Source organism: Tachyglossus aculeatus, chromosome 4 (assembly GCF_015852505.1).
Source record: "Tachyglossus aculeatus isolate mTacAcu1 chromosome 4, mTacAcu1.pri, whole genome shotgun sequence".
NCBI classification, from domain to species: Eukaryota; Metazoa; Chordata; class Mammalia; order Monotremata; family Tachyglossidae; genus Tachyglossus; species Tachyglossus aculeatus.
The window spans coordinates 52793389-52807888 of record NC_052069.1 but is presented as its reverse complement, the minus strand read 5'-3'; the positions used below and the strand labels follow the sequence as shown (position 1 = coordinate 52807888).

Below are 14500 nucleotides of genomic sequence, written 5' to 3'. Positions count from 1 at the left end.
AATGGATAAATAATTTTGCTAAGCAGAGGAGCGGGATGAGTTAAAGCAGGTGAAGATGTAGTTGAAATCATCAATCGCATTTATTGAGCGCTTACTATGTGCAGAGCACTATACTAAGTTGAAATGGATGAGAGTCACCAGATGGGGTTCTTTCAGCACCGCTCTGCGTCTTGTGCACACAAAGAAAAGAAAGTATACTGTGGAGGCGATCCAGGGCTTGGTACAAGATAGATGAAGGGATAGGGGAGCTTAGTGAATTGATTTCAGTGAAGGGTGGTGTTGAGGACATCAATTTGAGCATTAAGAATATATAAGAACAGTTTTTTATTCATTGAGGATTACCGAGTTTAACTGTTCAACCCTAGAATAAAATGATAGTGAACGTTAAATATCTTCATTGGCATGTTCTTAAATGAATGTTGCGGTGCCTGAAATGAAGTAAAGTTCCCTAAGGGCCATGCTTGCCACCTGAGCACACCCCTGTTCCCACTTCCCATTTTGTCTGTCTACTTGTTTTGCCTGTCTACTGGTTTTGTTTTGTTGTCTGTCTCCCCCTTCTAGACTGTGAGCCCGCTGTTGTGTAGGGATTTTCTCTATTTCTTGCCGAACTGTGCTTTCAAGTGCTTAGTACAAAGTAAGCGCTCAATAAATATGATTGAATGAATGAATGAACTTCCACATTCTCTCCTTCACACATGTCTCTCTGGAGGACTCACATTTAAAATCTCAACTTGAGACTTGGTTAATGTCTCCATCTCCCTTTAACTTTCAAAAACACTTGCTCTCAGTTCCACCGTCCTGTGCCCTACTGCTCTCCTTAACCCCTGTCAAAGACCAAACAGGTTTTTACCATGGTATGTAGGGGTAAAACAGCTAAAGATAGGGGAAGACTGTTAGAGCCATGCCATCAATAGGGAAGGTTTCTGATGGAAGAATCACACAGGCTCTCTTATCTAGTAGAGTGGGGATGGGAAGGTGAAAATTTATTTATTTATTCTTTTTTAATGGTAGTAAATAAAAACATACATATGTGCCAAGGATTGGACTAAATCATAATTGTGCAGCGTGAGCATTAGGTTGACATGACCAGGATGTTATGAAATAATCAAGGGAGAATTTCTGAAAGAACCCTTAAAAGCCATCCCTCTTTCATCACACATTTTTCCAAGACACAGAAGGTCTTCTTGCTAGCTTCCCACTCCAACCAGGATTTGACCAGAATCAATGAGTACTGGACATTTTCGTTAAATTAATTTTAGCCCTTGTCTTGTCCTATGCTGTTGAGTTGTCTCCCACCCATAGCGACACCATGGACACATCTCTCCCAGAACACCCCACCTCCATCTGCAATTTTCTGGTAGTTTATCAATAGAGTTTTCTTCATAAAAATACAGAAGTGGCTTACCATTGCCTTCTTCCGAGCAGTAAACCCGAGTCTCCTCCCTCGACTCTTTCCCATGCCGCTGCTGCCCAGAACAGGGGAATTTTGACTTGTAGCAGATTGCCTTCTACTCACTAGCCACAGCGAAGCTAGGAATGGAATGAGTATGCCTCTGCTTGACTCTCCCTCCCTTAGTAGAGACTGGTAGAGTACTGAAAACTCTCCAGGTGCGACCCTGAGAGGGTGAATTTTAGCCCACTTATTCTTAATTTACCATATCAAGAAATAACTCATATTCTCAGCTAAGCTTAGGTGAAAAGATTTGAACCTGGTAATGGTTTCTTGCCACCATCTTAGGGCACAATGTTGTAATTTAAATCCAACATTCAGATTTTTCAGTTTGGCACTACCAAGCAGTTCCGATTTTAGGGTACTGCCTGTAGTTTCAGATTACAAAATTATTGATTCAGAGAAATGACAAATGATAAGAACCAAAAGTGGTCATAGCTCTCAAGATGATTTACAAGACACCTCCAATACCTGGCTCTACCATCATGAGTTCTCACACTGCCTCTGCCACTTGCCTGCTGTGTGCTCTTGGGCAAATCACTTAACCTTCCTGTGCCTCAGTTACCTCATCTGTAAAGTGGGGATTGAGACTGTGAGCCCCAGGTGGGACAGGGATTGTGTACAATCTGATTTGCTTGTATCCACCCTAGTGCTTAGTACAGTGCCTGGTATATAAGAAGTGCTTAATAATAATAATAATAATAATGGTATTTGTTAAGCACTTACTATGTGCCAAGCACTATTCTAAGGGCTGGGATAGATACAAAGTGATCAGGTTGTCCCACATGGGGCTCACAGTCTTAATCCCCATTTTACAGATGATGTAACTGAGGTACAGAGAAGGTACGTGATTTACCCAAAGTCACACAGCTGAAAAGTGGCAGAGCTGGGATTAGCACCCACAACCTCTGACTCCCAAGCCCATGCTCTTTCCATTAAGCCACGCTGCTTCTCACTGCTCAACAAGTACCACAATAATAATATATTAGTTTTAAACACCTCCCATTTAAAAACTAGGCTATACAATCTGATTTCACTCTGTTTAAAAGAATAACAAGTGATATTTCATTTTTGAAATCAAAGCCCCCTTCCTACAGATCAGATACTGCACAAGAAAAGCAAATGTGGCCCATTTTCATGGCTTGGGTCATTTGGAACTGGTCAAATTTTCTCAAGGGCTCTATTCTCCATTCTCACACTGGCCTTATTCTCTCTTCCAGAACTTCCACCCAATTGTCAGCTGGGGCCAATTGTAATCATTGTTTTGGAAACACATAATCCAGTGACACATATACTGGCAAATACTAGTTTGGGAGCCCTGCTTAGTTCCTATATGCCACCAAACAGATATCATCAGCAAATAATGCCTTCTATTTGGTACCCAATTGTGCTGTTTGGGTCTGATGGCTTTGAAGTGAAAGGTTTTGTTATCTACACTTATCCCCCTTGAGCTCTATAGCCATCTTAAACTGCCTTCCTTAATATTCTACTCTGTGCTTATTTTATAGCTATAAAATTGTTTTTGGAGTGACTGCTATTCTGCAGAGGATATTTCAGTTGTTTACTTCTGCTGAAAATGTTAACTGGTGTTAGCTCAAGTACATTTTGGAGAAACTTTTCAGCCAAGGAACTGAGAAGTAGGTAGTTGACCTACTCTAGAAAAATATATATCAGATCTCAAACTCTTTTTAGTAAACAGCAAACTGCGCCAAAATGAAAACATCAAAATCAATGCTCCCCATATAGCTTGAATGGAAAAACTCCGTAACAAAATGCTACCGTATGATTTCAATATAAAATCTTGCTAACGTTTAAAGTCAAAGTGTTATTATGCATTTATAATTTTCTACTGTTGACCATTTCTGCCTCCTAATAATAATGATGTTGATGATAATTACATAGGCAAACCCTCAGTGCAAGATTTTTTACAGTAAATCCAAATAAAAGGGTTTACTTAAGAATAATTTAACATGTGATGTACTACTCAGTAAAATGTTTATTTTCAGCATCATGCAAAGGTCATGAAAAATACATTAAAATCATGGAATAAAATTTTCTCCTATTTCTAATATTACATTTTATCAATAGAAAATCCCATTTATGCTAAGAAGGGCTATGACTGGTGTAAGGAAAATGGAGGCTAGAACCATGGGGTCCTAACTGCACTCTTCTTCAACCTCAGGAATGCCATCTTAAGCTGCTCAGTTCAGGAATGAATCAGGCTCAGTGGGAACTGTTGAAATGCAGAAGAATTTCACTATCAAGTAGTTCTACTCCTTAAACTCTTCTTGCACCAGACCAATGGGCCCATATAAAGGGTGATTTGCCTCAACTTCCAAATCCCTCAGAAATGAACATAAACCAAAGAAGAAAGGAGAAGTTTCATTCAAGATAAGCGTGGGGAGCAGCATGGCTTAGTGAATAGAGCATGGGTTTGGGAGTCCGAAGGTCATGCGTTCTAATCCCAGCTACTCCACCGGTCTGCTGTGTGGCCCTGGACAAGTCACCTCACTTCTCTGTACCTCAGTTACATCGTATGTAAAATGGGGATTAAGATTGTGAACACCATGTGGGACAGGGACTGTGTCCAACCCGATTTGCTTGTATCCACCCCAGAGCTTAGTACAGTACCTGGCACATATTAAGCACTTAAAAAAACCCATAATTATTAAACAAAACCTTAATTATACTGAAGCACGGTCCAGCTCAAGAGAAGCATAAGTGTCCTTGTGTAAGTTTCACGGACTCTAGTAATTGCAGGAATCTCCATTATAAAACCCAAGTGTCGCTCTTTCACAATACTGAAATCTTGTGTCATTATTTCTTCACAGGGCCTTTCAGTTTGAGATAATGTTGCAATGTTTACCTTGGTCTAAACTCCTCCATTCCTATCTCTTTAAAGTATTTTCACTGGCTGGAGCAAAGACTATTTCAACTGAGCATTAGATAAGGACCAATCTCTAAGTTAGCACCAAGTGCCTTTTCGCTGAATAAGATGTGAATGATAACACTTTAAAAACTAAGTATTTATAAACGTACACATAGAAAAAGTGTGAGAGACAGCCAGACCTAGTGAAAAGAGCATGGGATTGGTAGTCAGAAGGACCTGGGTTCTAATCCTGGCTCCACCATTTGTCTGCGAAGTGACCTTGGGCAAGTCATTTCATTTCTCTGGGCTTCAGTTACCTTATCTGTAAAACCGATTCAATCAATCATATTTATGGAGCATTTAATATGTGCAGAGCACTGCACTAAACTCTTGGGAAGGGGATTAAGACTTTGAGCCTCACATAGGACATGGACTGTGTCCAACCTGATTAGTTTATATCTACCCCAGTGCTTAGTACAGTGTCTGACACATAGTAATCACTTAACAAGTAGCATTAGAAAAACCAAAAAAGCCAAACAAACAGAATTAGCAGACACAGTCCTTGCCCGTAACCACCTTGGGGATTAAGACTGTGAGCTCCATTGGGTACATAGACTGTGTCCAACCTGATTGGCTTGAATCTATCCCTGACACACAGGAAGAGTTAACAAATGCCATAAAAAGAAAAAAAATCAAATTCAGTGTGTATCATTATAATTATCCCTGCCTAAGTCCAACCTTAACCATGACAGTGAGGAGACGAGACAGGCAGAAATAAAGGAATATGGCCTCGGACTCAGCTATTAGTGATGAAGGTTTCTGACTAAAGAACCACCTAGGATGATTCAGTGTGATTCTTGAATATTGCTGACTATGTTGGCGGTAAAACTGAAGTGGCTAACAAAGCGACCTCCCTGGTAACTACTTCTTTGTCTATAGTGCAATGGCCTACAATTAGAAATTGCTGTGGATTTAAATGGCTCTAAATGCAAATTCTTGATGCATTTCCCAGTGTGCTATTCCCTTATCTTCCTACTGGGCCACTGCAGTTAGTTCCCCAGAGGAAACAAAAGTAGAGAGGATGAGAGAGCATTTGTGGCCCTCCGCAAACCATTTGCACTAAAGTGGTTTAGAGAGAACTTACCTAAAAGTCTGTTCTCTTGTACTCTCCCAAGAACTTAGTAGAGTGCCCTACACAAAGAAAGCAGTTAATAAATACTACTGATTGATTGATTATTCAATGCCTTTATACAGGTTCACAAGGCTCATCAGTTGTTATGATAAACACACCGTTTTTTGATTGTATAGCTATCTTGTGTGTTTTGTCACTTTTAAAAATATACCAAATTTTTCGGTCAATATTTTGGATCCTGGAACCACACAGTATGCTGGATCCTATTTTCCGTGAGAAGCTAAATTTCATTTAACATTTTCATTCATTCATTAATTCATTCAATTGTAATCACTGAGTGTTTAGTGTGTGCAAAGCACTATACTAAGCACTTGAGAGAGCACAATATGACACATTCCTTGCCCATATAAAGCTTGCAGTTTAGAGGGGTAGACAGACATTAATATAAATGAATAAATAAATAAATTACATATATGTGCATAAGTGCTGTGGGGTTTGAGGGGCGATGAAAAAAGGGAGCAAGTCAGGGCAACAAAGAAGGGAGTGGGAACCAATTAAAGGAACCATTTGAGACTGCCAATCCACATTTCTTCCAGATTTCATTGGTCATCTTCAGAATGATTCTCATGTTTGGAGTCTTGAGGCTGAAGATAGCATCTAAGTTTCATGCTGCCGATGAAAATCATGGGTTAGGGTATACATCCAGGGACTCAGCCATTAGTGATGAAGGTTTCTGACTAAAGAACCACCTAGGATGAGTCAGTGTGATTCTTGAATATTGCAGGGTAGTGTGGTCAGTTCCTTTCTAACACAGGCTTTTATTATACATTTTTAATAGAATGCCATGGAGGAATTAGGAGGTGTTCTTCTTGCAACACAATTCTCCTGGGACTTGGTTTTATGCAGTGTCAAAAGGGCTTTTTTTTTTTACCCTCCTTTTAACAGGAATCTGGTTGTAAGTATTGTAACAAGTTTTTTTCTGAACATGAAATTCAGAAATGTGAAGTTAAAACTCCCTAAATTTCAGAAGAACAGGTTTCACTTAACTTCAGTTCCTTCAGCCCTAATCTTAGTCCACAGGACTACGGATTGTCTCTCTTTGTTGCTGAATTGTACTTTCCAAGTGTTTAGTACAGTGCTCTGCTCTGCCTAGTAAGTGCTCAATAAATACAATTGAATGAATGAATGAGTGACTAGGAGGGTTGTGAAGCTGTTAATAATCACCTGCTTACCTTCTTATGAACTTGGTTCAGAGCAAAGACATCAGATACAGTCTTCTGGATGAGTGTTTCAAATATTTTTCAAAGATGCTTATAGCCTATTTATCTGGAAATGTTTCCTGATAGATTTGAAATATGTTTGCCCAGTGGCTTCCAGGTCCTTTTGAAATATGGAGAAATAGCATGGCCTAGCATAAGGAACCGGGGTCTGGTAATCAGAGGACCTGGATTCTAATCCTGGTACTTTCAGTTGCTTGTTGTGTGACCTTGGGCAAGTTGCTTAACTTCCCTGTGCCTCAGTTACCTCATCTGTATAAAATGGGGATTAAATCCTCCTCCCTCCAATTTGGACTGCAAGCCCCTTTGGGACAGGACCAAAAATATTTTCAATAGGGAGGATTTTTACTAGCATCCTGACTGCAGTACAATATAGAACTGTTTTGTTATTCTGATATTTGTTAAGCACTTTCTATGTGACAAGCACTGTTCTAAGTGCTGGATTAGATACAATTGTATAAGCAATGCTTTTTGGCATTTCCTTTCTACTCCAATCATCCTAAAATTGGAAGTCCCGTTGTGGAATAGGGACTGTGTCTGATCCTTCCACTTTATTTGAGTAATCAGTGGTACTTTTTGAACACTTACTATGTGCTGAGCACTGTACTAAGTGCTTGGAAGAATACAATAGGACTGATTTGGCTATTTCTCTGCCCATAAACTCTTAGTACAGTAAGTATTAATACACAGTAAGCATTCAATAGATACCACTGATAGACTGATTCTGCCCTCACCATAAAACTGACTCTGAAGCTATCATTCTATCCAAATCCATTTATGCTTAGAGAGTATTCTATCTATTTTTCTTTGTGTTGCCTTCCCTCCACCACTTAGATTGTAAGCTTTGGAAGGTAAAGTGTCATTCTCTCCATCTCCTAGAGTAGTACGCTACCATATTTGTTTGTTCTACTGAATGAGAGTTTTGTCGATATGGTCAATGTTCCCATACACCTGGTTTCACCATTCATTTTGGAAAGGACACTCTTGACAACTTAGGGATCATTCTTTCAACAATGCACCTCTCTCTGTGGAGATCACAATATAATCTTGGAAGATTGCATTGTGCCCACTTGATTTTGATTGGGATGGGACTCTCCTAAGCCAAGGTTTTCTTAATGTGGGACAGCTTGTCAAGAGCATTACCCCTAAATAAAGGAATACTCACTCTATTGAAAAATGTCAGAGAAAGAGAAAGAGACATCTTATTTTCTGGAGAAATGTAAAAATCTTAAAGCCAGAATGCACACATTTTTTAAAACATACTGTATTTGAAGGAAAAAAGAAATCTGTAATGATTTCTCTTTCCTCCAAATACAGTATATTTTTAATATAAATGATTAAGTGGTCTCAACACAATTGATAAAATCAACAGTGACACTTTTGATAGCTATTCCTGATGTTCACGGGAAAATGCTTTAGTGCACAGACACCGGTAACTCATTATTATCCAAAACCAGAGTGCGCCAGGAAAGTCTTTTCCTAGAACAAAACGATGCCAAGATCCTAACCATCCAACACTATCTCTTAGAAAGGAACATTTGGTGGCCTTTAAATAGCAAATATCATGCCAAAGGAAGATTTTCACATTCCTCACTTTTTTTCAAAGTAAAGTAGCATCATAGCACTGCTGTAAAGTGTTCTCCAACTGGAAACGCTTTCTTTCTTTATTAAAGAAGAAAGGTTATCTCGAAATAGGCAACACAAGCTACTTCATAAAGAAACAAAATCCATAAAGCACTTAAGATACAAGCTTTAGATTTTTAGTGACCAGATGGCTGGAATAAATTATCAGACTCTGGAAAGAGCAGTTCCCTTTACTTTAAAAAAAAATCATTTGGCCATTTATCAGAGATTTCATTCTATAATGCATTCCTGTTACTCTATTTGGAAAAGAATCACATGAAACTACCAAAACTAGAATAAATATTTTAATTGTAACTCTAGAAAAGAAGTGGCTCTGTTTGAGAGTTCAACAATAACTTTCTCCCATGTGTCACATAGCTATCCTTCTGGTTATAATAACGGTGTTTGTTAAGTGCTTCCTATGTGCCAGGCACTTTTCTAAGCTCTAGGGTGGATACAAGCAAATGGGGTTGGACGCAGTCCCTGTCCCAAATATGACTCACAATCTCAATCCCCCTTTTCCCTTTTACATCTGAGATAACTGAGGCATAAAGAAATGAGTGACTTGCCCAAGGTTGCATAGCAGACACGTGGTGGAGTTGGGACTAGAACCCAGTTCCTTCTGATTCCCAGGCCCATCTTATCCACTAGACCATGCCACTTCCCTTATCTGAAAGTTATTCAAAGTCCTATTGCACGATGAAGAAAAGCCTATTTTGAAAGTCTTTGTTTTACAGAAGATTTTGCTTTGAACAAGACCTACTTGAACAAGTATCTGAGGAAACTTCCCATCATAATCCTACAGGAAGAAAAAAAAAATTTCAAAATCCACATTTTAGTTTATCTGAGGACTTGCATTTCCAGTATCATTACAGTATATTTCCAGAATTTCTCTAAGTCTCTGTGGTTCCATTTCCAATATAAACCCTGTTATGTGTTACACAAAAGCCAAGTTATGGGTGAGAGCAAGAAAAAAATTATTTGTCTCCTAAATCTAATCCATTAGTTTGTGTCTCTCCCCACATTAGTCTATATTTCACTCTGCAGCTTGGATCATCTTTCTACAGAAACATTCTGGACATTTTCTAGACTGCGAGCCCGTTGCTGGGTAGGGACCATCTCTATACGTTGCAGACTTGTACTTCCCAAGTACTTAGTACAGTGCTCTGCACACAGTAAGTGCTCAATAAATACCATTGAAAGAATGAATGAATTTCACCCCACCCTCCTCAAAAACCTCCAGTGCTTGCCCATCAACTTCCATATCAAGCAAAAACTCCTCACTATTGGCTTCAAAGCTCTCCATCAACTCGCCCCCTCCTACCTCTCCTCCCTTCTCTTCTCCATCCCAGCCCACACACTCCACTCCTCTATTGTTAATCTTCTCACTGTGCCTCATTCTTGCTTGTCCCTCCATTAACCCTAGACTACCTCTGGCCTGGAACGCCCTCCCTCCTCAAATCTGCCAAACAATCACAATTCTCTGCTTCAAAGCCCTGCTGAAGGCTCACCTCCTCCAGGAGGTCTTCCCAGACTAAGCCCCCCTTTTCCTCAGCTCCCCCCTCTCTCCCATCACTCTGACTCGCTCCCTTAGCTTTACCCCCTCCTCCCCCACAGCACTTGCTGATATATGTACATATTTATAATTGTATTTATTTATATTAATGCCTGTTTACTTGTTTTGGTGTATATATATATATATATATATATACACCAAAACAAGTAACATTATATATACAATATATACAATATATAACATTATATATACAATATATTATATATATTCATTATACATTATAATTATATATATTATATATATCAATATTGTATTGTATTGTATATCAATACATTATATATACTATATATATGTGCATATATATATAATATATATTATATAGAGATATAATAAATATTATATATATATAATTCTATGTATTTATATTGATGCTATCGATGCCCATTTACTTATTTTGATGTCTGTCTCCCCGCTTCTAGACTGTGAGCCCATTGTGGGCAGGGACTGTCTCTCTTTGTTGCTGAATTGTACTTTCCAAGTACATTGTACAGTGCTCTGCACACAGTAAGCACTCAATAAATACGATTGAATGAATGAATGAATGAATAATAATAGAGAGTGGTCAGAAGTGCTAGTAACTTGGTGCAATAAATATGGATTCAACAATAGCTCATCGGCTTCATCAATCATTATCATCTACATCATCATTAACAATCACAACATTTATTGAACATTTTCTGATGCCTTCTAACTGCTGAAGTCATGACTACAATGTATTTACAGTGATTAGGAGTATTTGATGATACTTTAAAGTTTTCTAGGTAAAGCTGCTAAAAGAAGCAGAAACACTTTTGAACGGTATTTCAACGTTTGCTTTGAAATTCTAAAGAAAATATATGATCTCACAGGGTAAATCTACAGCAATTTTAAATGTTTTACACAGGAACGTCCTGAAACCTCCCAGGAAGATATTGTTCAGGTTTTGGATGTTGTTATGGTTGTCAGCAGAAAGGTGGGTGTGCCAATAGGAAAAAAGAATGGATGAAAATAAACCTTATTTAATGAAACACATAAAACTCTTTGGGGTATGTTGCAGACAGTTAATGTGCTAAAGGATTCTGATTCTAAGTTTGTTAAAAAAACATGTCTCTTTGTTGTTGTATTGTACGCACCCAAGCACTTAGTAAGTACAGTGCGCTGCACACATTAAGTGCCCAGTAAATACGATTGAATGAATGAATGTATGTAATCAATGAGTTGTCCTTTGATTCAAAATCGATGTTGCTCATGGTGAGACTGTATCCATTGGTGTGAGTGTCCATGAAAATACAATGGACCACCTTTTCTGGATCCTTGTTATATGTATATATCTACAATTCTATTTACTTATATTGATGCTATTGATACCTGTTTATTTGTTTTGATGTCTGTCTACCCCCTTCTAGACTGTAAGCCCATTGTGGGCAGGGATTGGCTCTCTTTATTGTTGACCCGTACTTTCCAAACGCTTAGTACGGTGCTCTGCACTCAGTAAGCGCTCAATAAATATGATTGAATGAATGAACGAATGAATAAATTTGGGGTGAGCCTTGCTCAAAAATTGTTTCAGATGGAAATGATATGCCCTGCCAGCAAAAAACGAATTGTCTTTAAAGCAGTCGTGGTGGTTTTCACTGAATCATCCACACTCTTTCACCTGGGCCCAATATGCCCAAGGGCACACACTGTAATACATTAGGCAGACTATTTTTGAGCTCTCATCAGCATCAGGCATCACTGTGCCCTCAACTCATTTTTAATAAACCATTCTTGGGAACGATTTCAGAGTGATTTAGTAAGGGTTAGGAGCTGCGGGGCAAGTCTTTTCCTTTGGTATTAATACAGGACAAAAGCCAAAAAAAATGATATATGAAAACCAAGACCAACATTTAAAAAAATACATCTTTGTCATCCAAAAAAAAAGCAGACTGGTGCTGGATGATGGCAGGATCATTCAAGCAAAGTAATTTTTTTTTAACTCTATGGTATTTATTGTTTGTTCCTATATATCAGGCATGGTATTAAACAATGGGGTAGATTCAGGCTAATCAGTCCCTGTCCCACATGGGGCTCATGGTCTTGATCCCTATTTTACAGTTGATAATAATAATAATAATGGGATTTATTAAGCACTTACTATGTGCAAAGCACTGTTCTAAGCACTGGGGAGGTTACAAGGTGATCAGGTTGTCCCACGGGGGGCTCACAGTCTTAATCCCCATTTTACAGATGATGTAACTGAGGCCCAGAGAAGTTAAGTGACTTGCCCAAAGTCACACAGCTGACAATTGGCAGAGCCGGGATTTGAACCCATGAACTCTGACTCCAAAGCCCGGGCTCTTTCCACTGAGCCACGCTGCTTCTCATTTACAGATGAAGTAAATGAGGCACAGATAAATTAAGTCACATGGGGACAAGTGGCAGAGTCAAATTAGAACCCAGGTCCTTCTGATTCCCAGGCCTGTGCTCTATCCACTAGACCACATTGCCTCCCAGATATGTGCCGTTATGGGTTAGCAGCATCACCAGACAGTCTCTTCTACCTCGAGGAAGGTTCAGAATGTTAATTGAGGATTGCTCTGTCTGTGAAACCACCCTCCACAGAGACCACCCCAAGATGTATCTCCATAAGCCATCCTATGACAACCTTGCTCAGTGATATGATATCGAATCCACAACCAGTGAGCCCCCATGTTTCAAGTTTCACTGTCCTTGAGGACATCCAGCACCCTGATGAAAGGGGCACATTCTCCTCCTCCCCAAACCCCCTGCCCTACCTCCTTCCCCTCACCACAGATGAGGTGCATTTAGCTTTAATTCTATTTGTTCTGATGACTTGACATCTGGTCACATGTTTTGTTTCGTTGTCTGTCTCCCCCTTCTAGACTGTGAGCCCGATGTTGGGTAGGGACCATCTCTATATGTTGCCAACTTGTACTTCCCAAGCGCTTAGTACAGTGCTCTGCACACAGTAAGCACTCAATAAATGGTTGAGTTATGGTTGTACATATTTATTACTCTATTTATTTATTTATTTTACTTGTACATATCTATCCTATTTATTTTATTTTGTTAGTGTGTTTGATTTTGTTCTCTGTCTCCCCCTTTTAGACTGTGAGCCCACTGTTGGGTAGAGACTGTCTCTATATGTTGCCAATTTGTACTTCCCAAGCGCTTAGTACAGTGCTCTGCACATAGTAAGCGCTCAATAAATACGATTGATGATGATGATGATGAATAAATATGATTGAATGAAGGAATGAATGGAGAAGAGGCTCCATACTGGCAGGGCGCCCCAGAATGTCATAGCCTTATCTGCCAACAAGCTGTTTGTATTTCCTGCCTCTGTTTGGGAACACCCTCCCTTTTCATATCCGACAGACAATTACTCTCTCCACATTCAAAGCCTTGTTGATGGCTCCTTCCCTCCAAGAGGACTTTCCTGACTAAGCCCTTGTTCCCTCTTTTCCCACCCGCTTCTGCACTGCTTGGTGGTGAGAGACAAGATTAAAAAACAGTGAATAGGTTGGCGTTAGATGAGTCAAGTGAATGGGCTGGGTTGTAGTAGGAAATCAGCAGGGTGAGGTAGGAGGGGAAGTCCAAATCAAATGTCTTAAAGCTCATCAATCAATCAATCAATGGTATTTATTGAGTGTTCTCTATGTGCAGAGCACTGTTCTAAACATTTGGGAAAGTATAATACAACAGAATTAGAAGACATGTTCTCTGCTCATAATGAGCTCACAGATGGATGTGAACCCCTTATGAGCAGGGAATTTGTTTACCAGCTTGTTATATTGTACTCTCTAAAGTGTATAGCCCAGTGCTTCATTCATTCAATCGTATTTATTGAGCACTTACTTTATGCAGAGCACTGTACTAAGTGCTTGGGAAGTACAAGTTGGCGACATATAGGGACAGTCCCTACCCAACAACAGACTCACAATCTAGAAGGGGGAGACAGACAACAAAACAAAACATGTGAACAGGTGTCAAGTCATCAGGATAACTAGAAATAAAGCTAGATGCACATCATTAACAAAATAAATAGAATAGTAAATATCTACAAGTAAAATAGAGTAATAAATCTGTACAAACAGCCCGCTGTTGGGTAGGGACCACCTCTATATGTTGCCAACTTGTACTTCCCAAGCACTTAGTACAGTGTTCTGTACACAGTAAGCACTTAATAAATACGATTGAATGAATGAATGAATATATACAGGTGCTGTGGGGAGGGGAAGGAGGTAGAAAGGGGTGATGGGGAGGAGGAGAGGAAAAAGGGAGCTCAGTGCTTAATCAATACGCTTGATTGATTGATTGCTGGGCAACCACTGGAGGTTTTTGAGGAGTGGGGAGACATGGGCTGAACATTTTTTAAGAAAAAGATCCAGATAGCAGAGTGAACAATAATAATAATAATGAATAATTATGGCATTTGTTAAACACTTACTACAAATCAACCAATGTTGATAACACTAAGCCCTGACCACTGTTCTAAGTATGGACTGAAGATGGGAGAAAGAGGTCAGTGAGAAAACTGATGCAGTACACAAGGCAGACTCTAAGTGTTTGAATCAGCAATTTGTATAAG

General features: G+C 39.3%; 1 non-coding gene across 1 annotated transcript; it reads right to left on the bottom strand.

Annotated features, from left to right (window-relative positions):
* Window positions 1-1489: 1489 nt before the first annotated feature.
* LOC119927911 lies at window positions 1490-1626 on the bottom strand. Its single transcript, XR_005450876.1, has one exon. It is a non-coding gene; the product is annotated as a small nucleolar RNA SNORA7 (small nucleolar RNA).
* Between the last annotated feature and the right edge of the window lie 12874 nt (window positions 1627-14500).